Here is a 6319-nt window from a genome sequence, read left to right on the forward strand (position 1 = left end):
TTTTCTCTTTCATTTGTTGTCAGAGGGGCACTTTTCTCTTTCATTTGTTGTCAGAGGGGTACTTTTCTCTTTCATTTGTTGTCAGAGGGGTACCTTTCTCTTTCATTTGTTGTCAGAGGGGCACTTTTCTCTTTCATTTGTTGTCAGAGGGGCACTTTTCTCTTTCATTTGTTGTCAGAGGGGCACTTTTCTCTTTCATTTGTTGTAAGAGGGGCACTTTTCTCTTTCATTTGTTGTCAAGAGGCACTCTGCCCCACTGCTGGCTTTGCTACTGCCTAAGTCTTAAGTTAATGGGATAAAAACAACAATGACAACAACTGATGGGAAGAACAAAAAATAATCATGCTGAATCAGAACATAAATGCTTTATTATTACTTATTCATTAACACAAACTCCAATTGTAAACAAGTAATGTAAGACAAGCACAAAATTATTTGTTTAAAATAGACCCAAGATTTTACACATCATCTTTGTTTGAAATACAAACATGAAGACAATAACGCATACACATGTCGTTACAAACTTTTGTATTGAGTATGGGGAATGGGCCACATATGATTGCATACAGGACGGTTCTCCAAGCTTTGCTATCTTGTTGGGCTATTCCATTTGAAATCCGCACTCCCCCTGTGGAAGATTTAGCTAGTCTTCCACAGAGGGAGTATGGGTTTTGAATAGAATAAACTGGGTAACTTCCATTTGTAATACTCCTTCCAGTTGTGGAAGATAAAGTCATAATACAGTGAGGAGTATGAGTTTCAAAATAATTAATACTTCTCAATTCCATTTGAAAAACATACTCCTTCTGTGGAAGAATATTTTTAACACTTCCACAGAGGGATGGTAGATTTCAAATGGAATGGTCTGTTGCCATGGCGATAAAGGAAAGCAGACATCTGCCCCCCACATATTGGACTATGGGACTTTCCCTATTCAATTCCCTGGATAAAAATCCATTTATATTTCAAATTATAAAGCACCGTACAGGTAGAATATTTCAGACATAGTTCTCTTAATAAATAATTAAGCTATATATTGGGTGATTCCACACTGGGGCCAGATCCACACCAATGTGCACTTCTGTGATCTGCATCAATAATAGCAACTGGCTGTCTACATGGTACTCTAATCTGCATCTGGGAAATGATCGCATAAGGCTGCGATCACATAGAAGTACATGTATACTATTCGGGTATATGGTGCACGTTTTGCAGGTGTACACGTATAGCTTAAATCGAGCAAGGTAATTTCATAGTACCGGGTCACATAAGAGAGCACTATTCGAAAAGTCGTATACCTGCGTGCGTATAGTATAGTGGTGGGAATCGTGCGTGTTCGATTTTAGTGCAGCGTATACCATCCTAATTTTAAAACTAAACCATATGTGGGTAAATTTATTTTTTTAATAGATGCACTATCTAATTCTGCACATTATGACACCTCATTGAATGCATTGTGACCTCAAGAAGTAAAGTTACAAGCATTTGATTAGACGAAGGTTCAGTTTTAAAATTGGCAAACTGACCTATACTCGCCTGATCGAATAGTGTATAGCGAATACCGTATACAGTATACTTCTATGTGATCGCAGCCTAATGAGTGTATTACTGTTGTAGGACACTCATGTCGCGATGCCATCTGCGCGCACAAGAGAATTGCAAAGTGATTCACATCTGAGAAGTGCGCATTGATGTAGATCTGCCTCCAATATGGAATCACCCATTGATACAACATGCGATTGTTCTTAATTAAACATGAAGCTGTTTTTGTTCAAATGTTTTTCCATACCTATACTTGGAGGTTAATGACCATTCATAACCTCATGAATAAACATGTGTCTGATCCAATCATATTTTATTATTTTGTAAAAATGTGAACGCAAATGGAGGTCATTATATGGAGGTCATCACAATTGACAGCAAAGTGTGTAATTGTTCCAATCTTGTACACAAATAACCCATGTTTGCATATGTTTCTTAACTCGCAAACAAGCATGCGTAATCACCACGAGTAAGCCCGCATATTTGTTGATCGCATATTAAATGTGCACTAAAACAGTTAACAGAAGATACATTTATAATAGTCTTTCAAGCGAAAAATTGTGCTATTTTCATTAAACAAATTCATACAATAGCGGTAATGAATAACAATAATAACTTTTCACTATCTGTTTTACGGCCATTGCCCGAAATCGTTGGGGTTTGTGTTGGGCCTCTGTATTTTTTCTCGGGAGCTCGCACTTCAGCTCCCCTCCGATTTCCCGCAATGACCCCAAAACAGATAGAGGCACGGTCACTTTTACAAAAGTGCTCCTCTCTCTTGTGAATTTCCCTCTCAAGATGATTTTATTGATTTAGATGAAATAAGTAAAGCATTTAGCAATTGGCACAAGTAATCAACAGAATATTTAGTGTGGGTGGACATTGGACAGGGTGTATTCTATGGAAGACAACTGGAATACAAAGGAAAACTTTATTTCCATATAATTTAGAAAAATGCTTTACCTTGCTCATAGGAAGTAAACTTCATTGCCAACTAAAGATGAGAAGCAGTTGAGCTCAATTATGGTAACAATGACATCAGTCATGAATGACATTTGATTGCTTATAACTTGGATGGCAGTGTTTTAAAATGTCAAATTGACAACCATGGGGTTTACAGCCCACCTCTTGTATTGTAACTTATTGAACAGCTCAATATGCTCATTTTGATCATCTTTATAGTGAAAAATAGTGTCTTTAAAGCATTAATGAGAGCCCTGCATGATTTAAAGGTCACAGTGGTATCTTTTTCATATTTTTTTAGTTACTGATACTCACATTCTTGCACTAATATTGTGTAACTCTTTCATGTAATGTACAAGGGGGTATCAAAAAGTTTTTGAAATCACCTAGACATGAAGGAGCTATATCAATGAAATTTTACCAGTGTAATCACTGGTCCTTATGTACATTATGGTCCAAAAATTGTCTCATAAGTATGTTTACTTTCTTTACAGCTGGTGCTAGATGGGCAGTAAGCGCATAACCTTTTGATGATAAGATCCTCCTAGTTTTTTCACTGTGGCCGCATTAACCCAAGTGATGGACATCCACTATTTGGCTCATCTGTGAGGGACATGTGGCCAGTGTGGAAATTCCTTTTTCAAAAAGCAACAGTGCAATACTACAGCCAATCATCACATTAGACAGCCTTCATTTCACCATTGATTTTCAGGACATTGTATGCCTAACCCTTCTGCAGGAACTTAATCACGCTGCATGCCTCCATTTTCTCAATCTTGCAGGTAATGCGCTTATCGCCCATCTAGTGCCACCTGTAAAAAAGTAAAGATACCTATGAGACAATTTTTGGACCATAATGTACATAAGGACCAGTGATAACACTGACAAAATTTCATCGATATAGCTCCTTCACTAAGTTCACTTCTAGGTGATTTCAATAACTTTTTGATACCCCCTTGTATTACTGTATGAGTATTGTATGTACAGTATACTTTGTTAACACCAATTCTCTATTACATAGTTTTCAATGGAAAAATAGGAAATAAGTATCATTTTCTCATACATGGAACTCTCACAGCAGAAAGACATTATTATCAATTAAAAGTAAAAGGTTGAATCCCAAATGACTGAAATTTTAACATAAAATGACCTAGGACTTTTCTCGTTTTAAAAACCACTGAAGTGTAAAGACCACAAATTTACAATTTACACCAGTAGGAAAAATCGATGTCCAGCTAATGAATATGGGGGAACTTTTCATCATAACTGTAAAATAACTTTTTTCTGCATGTTACTCTGAAATGTTTTACATTTTCGGCTAAAATATATAGCTTGGTATTTTAGCACCTTCATCAGATCATTAAAAAAACCATTTTCATCAAAAATAGCAATTGTTTTACCTGATCTGTTCAGCTTAAAATTTATAAGACACATTATCTGATAGTGCAAACTAATCATTTGCAGGAAAAAATCCTATATTTTTAGGAATCTTACAATACTACTTTGAGAATTTCCTTTCTCTTGAATGAAAAGACTGACAGTAAATTTTTTGACTTGATTTGTTGGGAGTGGGTGTCATTTTTCCTTGATCTTTTATTTTCAAATCTGTTTATCTTGTTTTTAGAGACCACAACCTTAATCTCCCACACAAGATGTGTAGATTTCAAATGGAGTCACCCATTCAGGTAACCCAATTTGAAATCTTCAGCGCTCTGCTCAAAATGACAAATCACAAAACTGATCCACAAAAACAAGACTGGTTTGAGAGTAATTGTTTATATCACCTCCTTGAGATTTATTAATTAATCAGTATTATATACCTCATATATAGATTCCTGTCATCCGATTGGTTAAAAGTGCGGTCATTGAATTAGCTCAAAACGAACTATGGACCAGTTTGAGTCTACGCATGCGCAATCGCAACATACATCCATTCGGCATATAAAACAAATATTGACTGCTTTATATGCAGGGTATGGTTAAAATTATATGCCAGCAGTGATCTCCAAACCATGCTATGACCCTTGGTTGCGCCACGGGTCATAGCATGGTTTTGAGATCGCCGCGGGCCTATAATTTTTGTTTTTGTTTGTTTTATTTCTTCTTTAACCTGGGACACTCAATCAGTTGAAAACACAATTAATCATCTGTTCTTCCTTGAGGCCCAGGCATTTTAACCATGTCCCTCATATAGCAGTCAATATTTGTATACTATAAGATATAGACCAGATAGCATAGTGAGCATTATTGCAGAGATTCATCAGGATTGTCTATATAAATTATTCTCATACCAAATACAAGTACTCACAAGTGACATTTCACAACCTTACTGGCTGGTTGCTTCTTCTTGACTGAGCTGTTACTTATAGCGCTTGCTGTTCTGGTTGTAGTGTTGCCAGTCAATTCATTTTTCCTGGATAAGCAGATTGTATACATGACTGAGAAAAATATGCATGAACAATGAGGGGGTGCAGCTTATTTTCTCAGTCATGTACATACAATGGAATATGGAATACATATTATACAGAGACTCATCGCTACTAGGTCTCAAAAACACGAGTGGATTTCCCTAGAAAAGTGTTGGATATGTGACACGATCAAGGGGAATGAGTCGGATGTCGCTAACATTGATTTTGAGATATTGGCAAAGAAAGTGTTGAAATTCTTTTGTTTACTATTGTTTTCAGCGATTGATAAAGTGATGTAAAGAAAAGTCGTATAAACTTGGGGTTTTCAGTTTCTGAAAGCTCTAAATGTCCTCTTTAGAAATATATGTAAAACTCATTTTCGACCATGGTCGACATGTGACTCATTCCTCATGATCATGTCACATATGTGCTGTCAAATGGTCTAACAGCACATATCAGACACTTTACTTGGAAAACCACTTTCATCCTGATTGAACAGATTCATCAAGATTGGTATAGTAAACTGGTTAACAAGTTCTTTGTATCTGATCCAGAATGTTCACTTACTTGTGTACGTTTCAACAACACCTGTTGTCTTTATCAACACTTGATGGGTAGTGACTGCTACTGACAACCGATGCTAGAAGTAGTTCCAGCATTGATCTTGGATTTGCCAGTTGATTTTCATCCAAGGGATTTTTTAGATCCCTGTTTCAGAAAGTGAGATAGTTGGTACTGTCCTTCATCTCTGTTGTTTGAGGAAAATCAACTGGCAACTCCAAGATCAACGCTGGAACTACTAGCGTCGGTTGTCAGTAGCAGTCACTACCCATCAAGTGTTGATACAGATTTGATCAAAATTAATCGTTTGCGATGCAATATTATATGGGAGGCCAAATGGTTCAAAAAGGTCTGAAACACAAAGGTCTCAAAAATAGGCACATCAAATTGCAATTCATCCTGATCATTAAGATCATAGTTAACTCCAGCTACAAAATCCAGCCCCTTGGCCCTTTCGAAAGATACATTTATATATATATATTTTTTGCATGAATCAATGAAAAACTTGATACAAGTAGGGTACACTTAAAGGAATATTTCTAGGAGAATTAAGAAAGTGTGTTTGAAGACTCAGTGTTTGCCAAACTCATCTGGCAATCTAATTTGAATGTTTGCATTTAATTAGTAAACATATTTTACTATCCAAATGTGTAAATTAGCATAATTTTAACACTAAATACATCCTAAAACGTAAGAATACTTAAATTGCTTTCAACAATTTGTTGGCGAACAAATAATTAATTGGTAACTTGAAAATTATATTAATTATCAGTACATTGCAACATAAAAATTAAAAATTGCAACATAAAATTAAACTCAGTACTATTAACTGCCAATAGTTAATG

This window comes from Amphiura filiformis, chromosome 20 (assembly GCF_039555335.1).
Source record: "Amphiura filiformis chromosome 20, Afil_fr2py, whole genome shotgun sequence".
Taxonomy (NCBI): domain Eukaryota; kingdom Metazoa; phylum Echinodermata; class Ophiuroidea; order Amphilepidida; family Amphiuridae; genus Amphiura; species Amphiura filiformis.